Raw genomic sequence first — 17495 nt, 5'->3', positions numbered from 1 at the left:
GGAAAAAATGTTTTTTCAAAATGAATCAGTTAATAGTGCTGCTCCAGCAGAATTCTGCACTGAAATCCATTTCTCAAAAGAGCAAACAGATTTTTTTTATATTCAATTTTGAAATCTGACATGGGGCTAGACATTTTGTCAATTTCCCAGCTGCCCCTGGTCATGTGACTTGTGCCTGCACTTTAGGAGAGAAATGCTTTCTGGCAGGCTGCTGTTTTCCCTTCTCAATGTAACTGAATGTGTCTCAGTGAGACATGGGTTTTTACTATTGAGTGTTGTTCTTAGATCTACCAGGCAGCTGTTATCTTGTGTTAGGGAGCTGTTATCTGGTTACCTTCCCATTGTTCTTTTGTTTGGCTGCTGGGGGGGGGAAGGGAGGGGGGTGATATCACTCCAACTTGCAGTACAGCAGTAAAGAGTGATTGAAGTTTATCAGAGCACAAGTCACATGACTTGGGGCAGCTGGGAAATTGACAATATGTCTAGCCCCATGTCAGATTTCAAAATTGAATATAAAAAAGTCTGTTTGCTCTTTTGAAATGGATTTCAGTGCAGAATTCTGCTGGAGCAGCACTATTCACTGATCCATTTTGAAATTTTTTTTCCCCCCATGACAGTATCCCTTTAACTTCCCCTTTAAAGCCCCTATATCAATACAGAAAGGAGCGTAGGAGACTTTGCCAAGGAAGGGCATGTGATAGAATATTCCAACAGACACTTCAAAAGCCATCGGCACTTCATTAAAAAGAGAATACTATTTGACTGAAAGCATTAGCCCTTGATGTGCGTTGGGCCAGCAGTGAGCACCCGGTCTAATTACATATAGGGAGAGCCTTACCTAACTATTCCTTTTGTTCTGCCTGAATCTCAGCATGAAAGCTTCTGTACAACATGAAATATCTATAGTTTTAACCCGTGCTGCCCACCAAACTATTCTCCCCATCAACTGGAATCAATAAGGGGCTGGTGTTGGCCAAAGCCAGTGACATTTTGGAGGGCGCCACATGTCGGCCGTTATCTGTCAGGAGCGAATATACACGCGGGGGGGGGGGTGACAGGTAAGTCATTAAGACTTCATTATGATGGATCAATAGTAGAAAAACAGATGCGGTGCTAATGGGCTTGGTAGGTCAATACTGTAAATAACACAACTTGTATTTAGAACGGTCAATAAATATCACACTATGGCCCCCCCCACACGCTCACATCCCATGCCTTTAAAGGGATTCTGTCATGATTTTTATGATGTCGTTTTTATTTCTAAATTACACGGTTTACACTGCAAATAATTCACTCTACAATATAAAATGTCATTTCCGAACCAACAAGTGTATTTATTTAGTTGTAATATTGGTGTGTAGGTGCATCTCAGGTCATTTTGCCTGGTCATGTGCTTTCAGAAAGAGCCAGCACTTTAGGATGGAACTGCTTTCTGGCAGGCTGTTGTTTCTCCTACTCAATGTAACTGAATGTGTCGCAATGGGACCTGGATTTTACTATTGAGTGTTATTCTTAGATCTACCAGGCAGCTGTTATCTTGTGTTAGGGAGCTGCTATCTGGTTACCTTCCCATTGTTCTGTTGTTAGGCAGTAAAGAGTGACTGAAGTTTATCAGAGTCACATCACTTGGCGGCACCTGGGAAACGGACAATATGTCTAGCCCCATGTCAGATTTCAGAATGAAATTTAAAAAAATCAGTTTGTTCTTTTGAAAAAAAAAAAAAATGTATTTCAGTGCAGAATTCTGCTGGAACAGCCCTATTAACTGATGTGTTTTGGAAAAAAAAAAACACGTTTTCCCATGGGGGGGTGATATCACTCCAACTTGCAATACAGCAGTACAGAGTGACTGACGTTTATCAGAGCACAAGTCACATGACTTGGCGGCACCTGGGAAACGGACAATATGTCTAGCCCCCTGTCAGATTTCAGAATGAAATTTAAAAAAATCAGTTTGTTCTTTTGAAAAAAAAAACCCAACGGATTTCAGTGCAGAATTCTGCTGGAGCAGCACTATTAACTGATGCGTTTTGGAAAAAAAAACACGTTTTCCCATACCTTTAAGGATCTGGTTAAACTAAATCCAAAAACTAAAGATTCCAGAAACCCCTTAATCAGCTTTTTTTTTGGCATGATTTGGACTTGTTGCAAATGCATTCAATGGGGGGGGGTTCATTACAATGTGGCACCCTGCAGCAGGGCCACCATCAGAGTGGTATCCAGTCAGGGCCCCCCTGAAAGCACTGGTGTATAGGCAGAGTAGGGTGCAGGCTTCTGGGTGGATTGTGGCTGGGGTGTTGCCAGGTGAGGAATCTGCAGTCCTATTGTACTAAGGGAGTCAAGTCAAAGGATCCCAAAAGCAGCAATGGTCCATTTTGTATGGGGGCCTAGATGGGTGCTGGGCTTGGAGGGAGTGGGTGAGATTTGAGTGGATTGTGGGGTGAAGTTAGCAGGGCTCACTACCCACGGGGCCCCTAGTTATTAGACTACCTCCCACCTGGTTGATTCACCCTACCAACACAGTAGCAGAATGGTACCCCAATTAAAAAGAAAAAGGCAACCAAATTCCATACATTGCAAAAAAACTGACTTCTTGGGTCATATCTGGGTGTCACTTTTACGCCCAGTTCCAAATATCCTACTTTTATTTTTTTTACCCCAATTCCTTAGCATGGTCCCACTCCACTGCCTGTCCCAAGTGCCGTGTTTCTTCACCAAATCCCAGGTGTCCCTTTCTCTAGTCCAACTGTTCCAAGTTCCCGGCTCCTTCATCCCCTCTACTAATAAACTATTTAAAGGCAAACTTGACTTTTAAGTTATTGCAGATTTAAAAGTTTCACGGCGTCAGTCAATGTTTTTTTTTTTTTAGCGAGGGTTAAAGCAGAGAATTGAAGCAGAAGCCGGTGCTGAAATCGTGGAGCGTTGGGTTTCATTATGAAGAGGTTTCAGACTCTTCTCCGTTCCCTTGTGCTTTGCTAGAAAGACTTTACTAAAACCTGTCATTAAAAGCCGGAGTCTGTAACTGCCGCCAGCTTGTAACCTCCGCTCACAAACACGCGCTCCCCAGAGAGCTTTCAGGCTCACGGTGCCAATAAAGTCTCATCCAAACAGCCCAACTGCCGAGGTCACATGTGTCATAATTACGGGGGAAGTTGTTTTTAATCACATGACACTGTTTTGCAGAAAATTAACAAGATTGGATCTTGAGAAGAGATAATCAGCAGTGACGGCCTGAGCAATTAATCCTACTCAATATTCCCGGCACCTCCTCACACGCATAATGCTCGCAGCAGCACTCCCTTCTCTACAGCAGCCTCTCTATCTACTCTACTGACTCTCAAAATCCTCCCACTGGTTTTCTTCTCTTCCTTCCACTTTGGTGACTATAATGCTGGACCATACCAAATGCTCTGCAAAACCCAACCATACCCTACTCAATATTGCCGCCACCAACTCGGATAATGTTGGCAACACTCCCTCTTTACAAGCACATCTATCTACTCTACTGACTCTCAACAACCTCCTACTGGTTTCCTTCTCCTCCTTCCACTTTGGTGACAAGAATGCTGGACCATACCAAATGCTCTGCCAAACCCAACCTTACCCTACTCAATATTCCCAGTACCTACTCCGATAATGTTGACAACACTCCCTCTTTACAAGCACATCTATCTACTCTATTACATTCTTTGGCTTATCACAACACCCTCACCTTCACATTATTCCACTATAGTGATGGCCTGGACTATACCAAATGATTTGAGAGCCCCAACATTAAAAACACTCATTCCACTACCCCTGCAGCACCTAGTGCTGCCACCAGGAATCATGGAGCACCATAACACTTAGCACAGGCTTCTTTTCCTGGGGACACCAGGTATAACCCAGTACCCTCCTGGGTGGTGGACCTTGCAAGCTAAGTAGAACATCTGATCCAAGGACTGGTCCGATTGCATCTTGGAGTTAATCTGGTCATAGATGTTGAGATTTTTAAAAGATCAGATCCTCATCGTGAGACCACGATTATCTCGGAACGATTGTACAAATTGTCCATCAACTAAAAAGACCAATTTGCCCGGAAAACAAAGGGGAGCTGCCTGCTTGGCCCTGCAAACATAGATCGATTGCACTGGGACCGACAAAGATTGTTTGACCTGGCCAATCAATTTCCTGACAGATGTCGGGCGAAAAATCGTAAAATGTACGATCGTTCGAATCCCACTAACCGCACGATAATTTCGAAGGATTAGTCGGACTCCCCTAAAATCGGTGGTTCCGCAAGAAGAATCGTCGCGTCTATGGGGAGCTTTAGTACAGAATTTTTCCGCTCTGAGGCTAATTGGAGAGGCTTCAAATGTTTTTTTTTTTGCCTTCCTCTGGATCAACTAGCAGTTATATACAGACTTAAAAGGTTGAACTTCATGGACATACCGTATATACTCGAGTATAAGCCGACCCGAGTATAAGCCGAGGTAGACTTTTTCAGCACATTTTGGATGCTGAAAAACTCGGCTTATACTCGGGTATATACGGTATGTCTACTATGTAACCAATTTAAAAAAAAAAAAAAAGGCTAACAAAATCTCTGGCATCCTCTCAAATCTGCCAATAACATTCATGTCGCACCCACAACCCACCCAATCCCTGCTCACCCACCCACCTCAAATCAAACCTTCGTTGGTCTTAGGAGCACCCTCTGTCATGGGTCCACTGACTGGCCTCTCCTCCCTGATAAGGCCCTGGCTGCACCCAATAACAGTGCTCCGCTCCAGTATGGTGGCTGGGATAAACCATAAGCCATAACAAGATTGCTGCATTTTGACAGGAGGAGGAGGCTACAACTGATCGCCACCATCTAATTTCCTAGTTTCCGTGGGGTACAATAAACGGTTATTTTCACACCGTGCCCCACTGATGGCAACTGCTACGAGAATCTGTAATTTATTATGTGTCAGGATTCTAATTTAGTTTCCTTTGCTGAAGTACTTAAAGGGGAAATAAAGCACAACAGATAATTAGTCTGATTCCCAGCATGTGCTCCGTGCTGCGGTCATTTACCTGAGCTTAGGGACCCACTCACAATATACAAGGCTGATTAGTCATTCATTCTGGTTAATATTACTTGGCAGCTCAGAAACCAGTGCACTATGCTCTGTTCATTGATTTATGATTTTTAAGGACCCCTAAGCTCAGCTTCCCAACAGCAGCCCAGAGCCCACTGAGCATGTGCAGTGCCACTGACTCACAAAAGATGCCTAACAAGATCCAAGACGGGGAGATGCTGGGGGGCAACTTTGAAGGCCTGGAACATTACTGTTATTGGTCTGCTGAAGATCTGGGCTGTTGGCTCCTTTACAGATTACTAGACTCCATTCAAATGGGAAAGTATAACCCACACTTTGAACATCAAACCCCTTCTCCTCTTAGATTGTAAGTTCTAATGAAGCAGGGCCCTCATTACCTCTTGTACTGGTGTATGCACCCTTCTATTGTACAGAATATACTGGTGCTTTACAAGATAATAATAAGCCACAACTTCTTTTGTAAATTAACCTATTTTCCAGGAGGGCTAAAAACAAAGGGGGTCGGCAGGTACAAGGGAACAGGATTCAAGTAAATTGATGGTGTGGCCTCTGCAAAATGACACAGGCTAAAACTGTCAGAAAATACAGGAGTGCCTGGGGCTGGAACAGTATGTTCCTTAATACAGAAAGGGCAAATGATCGGATGGTATCTGGGGGATTAATCAGTTGCCAAAAGACAACAAGTGACTGGCCAAGCATTCTGCCTAAATGTCAGTTTCCATGGTTGTGGGAGACGAGTAGAGTCCTATTAGTGCGACAGGGCACTTGCTGCTCATTAAAGGAATCCTGTCATCGGAAAACGTTTTTTTTCAAAACGCATCAGTTAATAGTGCTACTCCAGCAGATTTCTGCACTGAAATCCATTTCTCAAAAGAGCAAACAGATTTTTCAATTCAATTTTATATTCAATTTTGAAATCTGACATATTGTCAATTTCCCAGCTGCCCCATGTCATGTGACTTGTGCCTGCACTTTAGGAGAGAAATGCTTTCTGGCAGGCTGCTGTTTTTCCTTCTCAATGTAACTGAATGTGTCTCAGTGGGACATGGGTTTTTACTACTGAGTGTTGTTCTTAGATCTACCAGGCAGCTGTTATCTTGTGTTAAGGTGGCCATAGACTCAAAGATCCGATCGTTTGGCGACATCGCCAAACGAGCGGATCTTTCCCCGATAAGCCACTAAACAGCATGGCTATATTGGGGGTAATTCGAACGTTCGGCTGTATGGCCGAACGATCGAATTACGATGCGCCAAAGGGGCTCCGACGGGTCGGTTGGTTAAAAATCCAACCTTCCCGTGGCCAGATATCGATTGGGAAGACCCGTCGGAAGCCCCCATACACGGGCAGATAAGCTGTCAAATCGGTCCAAACGACCGATATCGGCAGCTTTATCTGCCCGTCTATGGCCACCTTAAGGGAGCTGCTATCTGGTTACCATCCGATTTTTCTTTTGTTTGACTGCTGGGGGAAAAGGGAGGGGGTGATATCACTCCAACTTGCAGTACAGCAGTAAAGAGTGATTGAAGTTTATCAGAGCACAAGTCACATGACTTGGGGCAGCTGGGAAATTGACAATATGTCTAGCCCCATGTCAGATTTCAGAATTGAATATAAAAAAAATCTGTTTGCTCTTTTGAGAAATGGATTTCAGTGCAGAATTCTGCTGGAGCAGCACTATTAACTGATTCATTTTGAAAGAACATTTTTTTCCCATGACAGTATCCCTTTAAACAGACACTGGGAATAGTGGCAATAAGCATACAGAGGGAGAGAAGCAGCTTGTTTATAGTGGCCGTAAAGAACCAGATGCATTTACACTGTAAACAGAACGTCCCATTGACATTGTAAATAGAACCGTCCCATCCCTCTTTGATAGTGAGGGTGTCAGGCCTGCGGCTCACTCCCTACTGCCAGCTCAGAGCCTGGCACCTGTGAAGGGGGGTGGGAGGATGAGTCAAAACAAGGAAGTGAATTATCTCCTAATATAGCAAAGCGCGGGAGGCATTTGCCAACGAAATTCTTGGCATGTGTTCAGATTCAAGCACCCGCCGCCCATGCCCGCTGCACTTCTGGCCAGCCCATTCCAACTGCCAATTTATTTCCAGCACAGAGATGACAGGAATTAATGCCCTAACGCTGGTAACGACAATAGTACAACTATATGATCCCTTATCCGGAAACCTGTTATCCAGAAATTTCCAAATTAAGGAAAGGCCGTCTCAAATAATAGTACATTTTAACCAAATTTTTAAAATTTGTTCCCGTTTTCTCTGTAATAATAAAGCAATATCTTGAAATTGAACGAAGATATAATTAATCCTTATTGGAGGCAAAACCAGCCTATTGGGTTTGTTTAATGTTTACATGATTTTCTAGTGGACTTAAAGTATGAAGATCCAAATTATGGAAAGATCTGTTATCCGGAAAACCTCAGGTCCCAAGCATTCTGGATAACAGGTCCCATACCTGTATACCATTTATTCTAGAATACAAGGCAACACAATCTGCTTCCCATAAACAACTTGAAGGCTTCCAGTCGTTGCAGAACCAAAAGGACCACTCCTATCCTTCGTCTGTCACTGGTTTCTGCCATTCAAAAAGACCAGGGAAGCTGGAAGATGCCTCCGTGTTGAATAGTAATGGAACTAGATTTAAACAAAAAAAAAAAAACACACACACGCAGCCATAAAGTGAAACATGAGAAAATAGATTGGGACAACTAGGAAGTGAATATCATAGGATCAATAAAATTAATCTGTGGCACTTAGAATGATGACAACCGAGTAATTTTGGAAGGAAGTTCATCATATTGCCCATGAGCCTTTAAACCTTCAGTATAATGAACAGCCCCTTACCTGTAAACCGGAGACACAGGCAACTAACTACAGTAAGTTGGTTGTTAAAGGGATACTGTTATTTCTTTTTCAAAACGCATCAGTTAATAGTGCTGCTCCAGCAGAATTCTGCACTGAAATCCATTTCTCAAAAGAGCAAACTGTTTTTTTTAATATTTCATTTTGAAATCTGACTTGGGGCTAGACATATTGTCAGTTTCCCAGCTGCCCCCAGTCATGTGACTTGTGCTCTGATAAACTTCAGTCACTCTTTACTGCTGTACTGCAAATTGTAATGATATCACCTCCTCCCTTTTCCCCCCAGCAGCCTAACAACAGAACAATGGGAAGGTAACCAGATAGCAGCTCCCTAACACAAGATAACAGCTGCCTGGTAGATCTAAGAACAACACTCAATAGTAAAATCCAGGTCCCACTGAGACACATTCAGTTATATTGAGTAGGAGAAACAACAGCCTGCCAGAAAGCAGTTCCATCCTAAAGTGCTGGCTCTTTCTGAAAGCACATGACCAGGCAAAATGACCTGAGATGCACCTACTCACCAATATTACAACTTAATACACTTGCTGGTTCAGGAATGAAATTTTATATTGTAGAGTGAATTATTTGCAGTGTAAACAGTGGTCATTTAGAAATAAAAACTATACCATAAAAATCATGACAGAATCCCTTAAAGAATGAAAATAAAACAGGTTTGGAGCAAGTATAGTAAGACATTTCTAGTCCTTACCCTCATTGATGTTTCTCCTCCATGAGGCTTCTGAAGGCGGAAGACCTGAGCCACCATATGCTCTGTGGAAGGATGAAGCAAAATCCTACGGGAGGCCAAACCAACCATGACATATCGTCCCATCGGGGACAGGCTTACTGAGATAGCATTGGGACCTGCACAAGAGGAAAAAAGCTCAAGTGAGCTCTCCAACAGAAAAGCAGTGCTTATAGCTTACCAGAAAGTCAGCAATCTTACCAAAACGCTTGGTGAACAGGATCTCGCCCAAGTTGTGTGGCGCCAGGGAATATACGGCCAAGATGCCTTCATCAGGGAAGCCCCGCTGGCTGCTTGGGATAAAGGCTGCAAGGAGTTGCCCATCCGCAGAGATATCACAACTAGCATCATTGTATATCTTGCAGTTCTGAACCAGAACATTAATGGAGGCTGCAGGGACAACACAACTTAAGCATGAACACAAAGTCCCACATGTTTTTGTTATCTGGTCAGTGAATAAATGAACAAACTTGTTACTAGAACAGGGGGGTAGACACTCACCGTTGCTGATTTCGGGCAGGTCGTACTTGGTGAAGTCCCACCACTGCAGTCTGTAAGTCGTGTTTGCAATATTACTGGCCACCGCAGACTGTCCATCACCTATCACTGCACCTGTGCACAGATATAAGCAAAAAAGCATGTCAGGAGTTAAAAAGTCTAAAAGTTTATCCACAATGCTCATGACTCATTTTGTCTTTAATCATTCCTCAAAACAGTTCTTTTAATGATTAAGATGGTACGGTAAGAGACATACTAAACGAGGAGCACAGATGTACTCTGCCTAGAGAGATGGACCAGTGAGAGGGAAAACAGAATTAGGAACCAAAGATGGACCCTGTCCAGAGAGATGGTAAGATAAGAGGGACATGAAGAATAGGAACCACAGATGGATCCTGTCCATAGAGATAGTATGATAAGTTGGACATAGAGAATAAGTAACCACAGATGGACCCTGCCCAGACAGATGGTAAGATAAGTGGATGAGTAACCACAGATAGACCCTGCCCAGAGAAATGGTAAGGAAGGGGTCTTCAGAATGAGTAACTACAGATGGGCCCTGCCCAGAGATATGGTAAGATAAGAGGAACATAAAGAATGAGTAACTACAGATGGACCCTGCCCAGAGATATGGTAAGGTAAGAGGGACATAGAGAATGAGTAACTACAGATGGACCCTGCCCAAAATCCATGGTAAGGTAAAATGGACACAGAGAATGAGTAACCACAGATGGACCCTGCCCAGAGAGACGGTAAGATAAGTTGGACATAGAGGATGAGTAACCACAGACTGACTCTGCCCAGAGAGATGGTAAGGTAAGAGGGGCATAGAGAATGAGAAACCACAGATGGACCCTGCCTAGAGAGATGGTAAGGTAAGAGGGACATAGAGGATGAGTAACCACAGATAGACCCTGTCCAGAGACATATTAAGATAAGTGGGACATAGAGAATGAGAAACAACAGATGGACTCTGCAGAGAGAGAGACGGCCCTGTGAGAGGGACCTAAAATATGAATAACTAGTTATATCCAAGCTGTAATGTAGAGTGCGCAAGCTGAGTGGTACTTAGAAATGAGTAAACATAGAAAGATATGTAAAGATGAGAGGGACATACAGAATGAGGAATCACAAATGTCAAGACAGAGGGCAAGATGAGTGGTACAAACATTATCATTATCCACACACACATGTATGCTGCTATACAGACCACATGAAAGGAGAGTAACACAACGAGACTGGATGGGTTAAAGGGAAATTCTAAAATAAAAAAAGATCAATGGTGTGCATCCCCGCTGGAGCAGTCCCAGGGATTAGTATTGCACTGAATCTGCATCTCCAGTAGAGCCACAAAAGCAGAGCAAGTCATGGGGAAAATAGCAGGGATACACCCGACCCCGTGTGTTGGGACGCGGCTAATAAATAACCCACCCAGTATTAATCCCGTGATATATGTGGTGTCATGGTATCTTGCGTATCTCTGCCTCTGCTTTATTCCCATTCTCAGTGAAGAGTTCCGTTAGAGCGTAAGCTCTTTAGAAAGCTGGAGCGGTTACACCTGCTTGCCTTCCTACCACCCCACGGCCCACACTTGTATTCTCTACTTGTATTCAGCGTTTCATGCCCTGAATACTTTGAAAAGGAACAGGGAGACGGAAGGGTCAGTAGAAGCTTACAGCCTTTCAGTGCCCCTGGGGGCGCACACTCTAATGGCAGGAGAGGAGGGGGGCTGGTGATGAGACAATCTAATGGAGGTCCCATTAGTCTGGGTCCCAGAAGGCTGATGCCTCATCATTTGCTTGAGATGCCTGAAAAGGAAAGACTTAATGGAACCAGTTTTCCAATCCTGAACCCGCCGAGACGGGAGCTTTGGCTAATTATGGAAGTGATTCCACCGGCTGGAAAGCCATGCCCGCGGCCCGGTCACCAGGGAGATAATCAGCAGGTTGCCTGAAGGGCTGCAAAATAAGTGCACTTGTAGGATCTTCTTGAGCTTTTAGCTCTGGTTTAAATGGAACATTATCACCAGCAGAGCGCTACCCAACAGCATGACCCCCCCCCAATAGAGGCTGGTATGGAATTTACTGCTGCCCTCTCAGCTGGTGCTTCTACAGTCCCTCACTTTTAATGGCCTGGCAGCGGAATTATATAAATGTAGCAAAGTGTTTGAGAACCAATGAGTCAAGAGGAGTCTATGTAATAGAAGTTGGCCAATGCTAAGCGCATAGATAGAGGCACAATCCCTGAGGAACCTTTCTTATATTTCTACTGGATTATATTCATTGCACCTCTCTACCCCCTAACCACCACCAGCAAGCCAATGTGGTCCCCCCAAATTCCCCCCAAAATCCAAGGAACAGGCCTTTGTACCCTGCACATTCCTTTTAACCACACCAACCAATCAATGTCACTGCTACAAATGTCCAACACCAACAGTATACCTACACCTCAAACATGGAGGATCTTTTCTCTATCCGCCACTTCTACAACGTGACCATCGTTGACTGTTAGGGAGGCACATTAATCAATGGGTCGAATTTCGAACTCATGTTTTTTAAAGTCCCTTAAATTCAAATTAATTCAAAATTCAACCTGACGAAATGTATTAATAAAATTGAATTGTTAAAACCCGGACTAATTTTAACGACCCGACTTGAGTTTTTTTCTCCCAAAAAAACGTAAATGTCAGGAAGGCTCCGAACATCTCCAAATTGATTCCTGGACCTATCTCATTGACTTAAACAGTAATTTCGACAGGTTTTAGGTGGCGATATAGTCTAATTCAAATTAGACTATTAAATTAGAGTATGATAAATCTCGAAAATTGAATTTGGATTTTTTTTAAAAAAGCGCGAATCGAGTGATTCTCGTCGAATTTGACAGTTTTGACCATAAAAAAAATTAGAAAATTCGAATTAGAATTTTCAATTTGACCCTTAATAAACCTGCACCGTAGTATCAAAGGATCCCCGTTCTGCCTGGTATCAGTTTAATTGGCTTGTGTTTACATGACCTCGTTTGATTTAAATGAAAGAGAATTGAAACACATATAACCTTATGCTCGGTGGAAGGACAGCTAAGGGTTACATGAAGGTCTCTACCTTGATGGTGTCCCCCAAACAGTCTGAGCAAGGATTCCCAGCACCCTCGGGGGAGGCGCTCTGCCAGGCAGAATCGTTGCTGCAATTTTCCATTGCCCATTGCCATGTAATTAGCTTGCTGATAAGAGGAAACTTTTACAGTTCCCCTGATGCCCCTTATTCCCTCCAGTCGGAAAAAAGGGGTTGGTGAGCTGGCTAGAAAAAAAGGAACCCCTACCATGTTGTTAGCCCTGAGCTGCACAGTAGGATAATTAACTGTCTTGCTGCTTCAATATAGGAAGAAAATCAGGCATCTCTATTGCAGTCTCGGGGAAAGGAAATGTTTCCGTCCTTCACTAAGTTATTCCAGCCCTCATTCAATAAAACACACTGGGGGCATGTAGAATCTTTCATTCCAATGCACAACGGGGGAAGGAAAATGACAAAAAGATGGATGGCATCTGCGGGGCTCCTTACTGGTACGCTGCTGCATGCGGCAAAGGGGCTTAAATAGACTCTGCTGCTGCTTTTGGGATGTCTAGGGACGACACCTTAACTGAGGCAAGTGAAATGGCAGCTCCTACTCGGCTCACTTAAACGGCAAGAACTCCATAGGAAATAATGCAGCAAATTCCAAACCTAACATGCGCTGCAATTTAAAGGAAAGCTACTAAGGCAGTTTATTGCCATAGATTAGCCATAATAGTGCAAGCTAGAACGCCATTTTTATTCTTTAGAATGCTTTTCCATAAAACAGGTCTAGACACTGTCTGTGTTTGTTTAGGATAGCAGCTGACATATTAGCTTGGTGTGACATCACTTCATGCCCGAGTCTCTCCCTGCTCACTCATAGCTCTGGGCTCAGATTACAGCAAGGAGGGGCAAACTGAGCATGCTCTCAGCCCTAGCCCTGGAGGTTTAAGCTGAAAACAGGAAGTCTGATACAGAAGCCCATGAGTACACAATAGAAGGAAAGAAATGCTGTGTTTCTTTTGACAGAGGACTCAGAGCAGCATTAGGTTGAGGGTTTACTGGTGTATTTATATAGACCTTTCTAATGAGGCTTACTTAGTTTTAACCTTTCCTTCTCCTTAAAGCCTATAGAACCGGCAAAATTCAGAAACTTTATAGTAATTATGCATCATTCCCTGCCCAGTGAAACTTACAATCTTATGTCCCTATCATATTTAACACACACTAGGGTCAGTTATCAGGAGCCAATTAAACCAGCCCATTTTGGAGTACGGGAGGGAACCATTGTACCTGGAGGATCCATTGCCCTGGCTGTAATTGAACCAAGGACCCGCCACGTACAATCTCTGCATCTACAGCTTGGTTAGGAAGGATTTGTCAATTACAACAAGAACCAGTGAATATCTCAGGGAAGATGGAATCACTGGTAGTAGGTTTCCAATGACAGCATCCTAAAAATATTGCAGGTGAGATGGAAGAAGACAACAACAAGGACTGAGGGGAGGGCCAATAATAACTGTGGCTGCTGTTCTTGGGAAGCAGTATGCGCAGCCTCGTAACTAAAATATGGTGCCAGGAGCTGGGTGAGTTTAAGAGTGTAAACATGGTCAGTCCTGTTCACTGTATGAGCACCTATTACTAGAATTCTTTAAAGGAGAACAAAACCCTAAAAATTATATGGTTAAAAATGATATAATTTTTACCAGCATAAAGTTTCAGCTTGTCAATAGCCGCAATGATCCAGGACTTCAAACTTGTCACAGGGGGTCACCATTTGGAAAGTGTCTGTGACACTCACATGCTCAGTGGGCTCTGATTGGCTGTTGAGAAAGCTAAGCTTAGGGCGTCACTAATTATCTCAGCAGAAAATGAGCTTCCCCTGGCTGTAATATAAGCTGAATGCTAATGCTACAGGTTTGCTGATTATTAAATTCTGATGCTAATTGCCCACTGGTTTCTGTGCTGCCATGTAGTAATTATGTGTATTAATTACTAATCAGCCTTATATTGTGACATTTCTATTCTATGTGTACTGTATATTGTGAGTGGCTCCCTAAGCTCAGTAAGTGACAGCAGCACAGAGCATGTGCAGTGAATCAGCAGAAAAGAAGATGGGGAGCTACTGGGGGCATCTTTGGAGACACAGATCTTTACTGCTAAAGGGCTGTGGTCGCCTTGGGCTGGTACAGAAGCCCAAAACATAATGTACAACATTTCTAGCTACTTCTTTAGTTATGGTGGGGATGTAGTGGATATGGCATATACATAATTGGAAATAAGGAACAGAGGGACATCCAGCTGACTGGAGTTTATTTCTACTACTTGCTTATAATCCCATTTTAGTGGAAAGCCATATATTTTATAGGGGGAAAAAAGCGTTGCGACTAAGCAAAGATGGAAAATCTTGTGTTTTCTTTGCAATTCTTTCTGAACTCGGGGAAGGCAAAGTCAGGTGAATTGGAACCCGTCTGCTCGCTGTTTCGGAAGGAGCGGAAGCAATGGCCGCTGACCCTGCACTGATAAGCAGCACCGAGCTTGACATTTTCAAATAAAAATCCAAGAGGCTGCGCAGCTCATCTGGCAGAAGAATTCTTATTTCAAATTATCTTTGGAAAACAATCCCGAAAGCTGATTTAACGCCTCAATGGGATGTATTAAAGGGCAACGAGGATACTGGGCACATGGAAGGCCGTGGGGGGGGAAACGATTGCCATTTTAGGTGGAACCTTGATCGCTAGATTGATGAAACTGATTATACATTGGAAACAGCAATGGTAAGCTATTAGGACGGATCCACGTGAGATGTGTGGCACTTAAAGGGGGGTTCACCTTGGAGTTAACTTAGTATTAGAGACTGATATTCGTGCACAATTTTGAAATTGGTTTTAATTTTGTGATTATTTGTGTTTTTAGCTACTTGGTATTTTATTCTGCAGCTCTCCAGAATTGCAAGTGTCAGCAAACTGTTGCTAGCGTCCAGATTACCTAGGCCAACCATGCATTGATTAAAGAGAATAAGGAAATATAAATAGGGAGGGTTCTGAATAAAAATCTGAGTAATAAAAAGTAGCAATAACAATACATGGCTAGCCTTACAGAGCATTTGTTTTTTAGATGGGGTCAGTGACCCACATTTGAAAGCGGGAAAGAGTCAGCAAGAAGAGGCAAATAATTTAAAAAACCATACCAAAGTAAATAATACTAACAGTTAGCTAAACCCCTTTAGAAGTAAAGGTATACAGCAAATGGATACTTCCAAATCAATCAGAGCCTTAAGGTGGCCATACACGGAGAGATCCGCTCGTTGGCAATGTGCCAAATAGTGGTAATCTCTCCCCAATATGCCACCTTGAGGACAGAATCCAACCAAACACACTTAACAAATGCTAACGGGCGGTCGGTCGCGGGACCGCATTCAACCGAAACAGATGCGGCCACGATCCAATGGGATTTTGAGTTCCCCGTCCGATCGGAACCATCTGGCCGACTTTCGGCCAGATTATCGATCAGGAAGCCCGTCGGAGGGCCCCATTACACGGGCAATAAACCCTGCCGACCGTCTGTCGGCAGCTTTTATTCGGCACGTTATGGCCACCTTAACTCTGCGAATGATAGCCTTTGTAGCCGACCAATCGGTTCCACAATACGAGTGTTATACAACTTTCTATTTCTGAAGACTGGCCGACCGCCTTTCATTTCCTTATCCCAAAGGGCAGGGAACCCCATTGTGAAACTATCTGGTATAGCTGTGCCTATTACCTATATTTAGCGCGGGAACGAGGCACAGAAGATGAGTCCCATGACTGTCCTTGGTTGTCCATCAGCAGAAGCTTCATTTGATTGGCCGTACTACCAATAGCATGGTTGCCAACCTTCCAACGCAATTCGGACCGGCCTGATATCCATTTGTGCAGAAAGTCGTTAAAAGGACAATTGAAGTCTAACTGCACCGTTCAATTTGGTAGTGCAGCCAAACTTGTTGCCTGCCGGAAATTATTAGTCTGAACAGTTCCTAGTCCCGGGGCTTCTTAAGACATCACGAGACAGGGAGCGAGTTTCTACAGCAACAAGAAGTTGGTGGGTTAGCAACCTGATGTCAGCGCTGGACCCTTCACGAGGGGCACAAGAATTAAATGCCCAGATTCTGGCTCGTGCCGAGCCTTTTGCGGATGGCATTATAGCTTCCCCTGGCTCTAATGTTGCCATGACAACCGTATCAACTGACTTGCTGTTCCTCGTTTAGAGCGAGAGGTAATTGGGTAATTATCCCCTCGCAGAAAGGTTCATTTGACGCCACCCATTCAGAGGCACGCGTGGAATAGTTCAAGATGCAACGGCCTGCAAAAAGTGGAATGCGAGGCACAAAATCCACCTGGACGGCACCCCCCCTAATGTCACCGTGGCTGGGAGAGGTAAAATAATGCTGAACAAAACATTTCCACGCTGTGAAGCAAAAACGATTGGGTTGGCCTTGGAAATTAAAAGGGCGCTTCACAGGGAGCATGAAAAAGAGATCACAAAGAAGCAGTGTCATTAACCGCTTAAGTGCCAACAAAGACCTATATTGCATTATATTTACCCAACAACCCCAATGTCTTTATTTTGTGAATAAAGTGGAAAACAAGAGGCCAAAACAACAATATGTTTAGGACTATTGGGAAGATAATGTTGTGTAGAAAGAATATGGGGTTTGGTGCTGACCTGCCAGGAACTCCTGTTGACAGAAGAGTGTGCTGGCCAGTCCCGGCTGACCGCGCTCATTGGAAAATGCCAGCGTAAGGCAGGTATTCGGCAGCAGGAATCTGCCTGTACCAAAAAAAACAAAACAAACACAAAAATAGGTTAAAATGTTTGAGAATAGAAAGTACAGGCTATGGACCTGTTAATCCAGAATGCTCAGAACCTGGGGTTTCCGGATAACCGATCTTTCCAATTTGGAGTCTTCGTGCCCTTAACGTCCTACTGGGTAAATTCATTTTAAACATTAAATAAACCAAATTGTCGATTTTGCTTCCACTAAGACATGAATTATATCTTAGTTGATCAAGCTACAAGCTACTGTTCTTATTTTTTACAGAAGGAAATATGAAATCATTAAAAATTTGGATTATTTGGATAAAAATGGAGTCTATGGGAGACAGCCATTCCCGTAATTCGAGCTTTCTGGATATCGGGTTTCGGATTAAGGATCCTTATACCTGCTATTGAAAGGTGTTAAAGGGGAAAACATCTCTCTTT

At 43.5% G+C, this 17495-nt stretch overlaps 1 pseudogene across 1 annotated transcript in view; it reads right to left on the bottom strand.

The window, feature by feature from the left end:
• LOC121402903 overlaps positions 1-17495 on the bottom strand; it is an 81141-nt pseudogene that overhangs the window by 12709 nt on the left and 50937 nt on the right. Inside the window, exons 12-14 of the transcript XR_005966854.1 lie at positions 9208-9318; positions 8908-9096; positions 8671-8825 (exon numbers count right to left, since the gene is read on the bottom strand). The product of XR_005966854.1 is annotated as an activating molecule in BECN1-regulated autophagy protein 1-like (transcript). The remainder of the gene's footprint in view (positions 1-8670; positions 8826-8907; positions 9097-9207; positions 9319-17495) is intronic.

This window comes from Xenopus laevis, chromosome 4L (genome assembly GCF_017654675.1).
Source record: "Xenopus laevis strain J_2021 chromosome 4L, Xenopus_laevis_v10.1, whole genome shotgun sequence".
NCBI classification, from domain to species: Eukaryota; Metazoa; Chordata; class Amphibia; order Anura; family Pipidae; genus Xenopus; species Xenopus laevis.
Note: the sequence above shows the minus strand (reverse complement) of the source record. Positions and strands in the feature narration are given on the sequence as shown.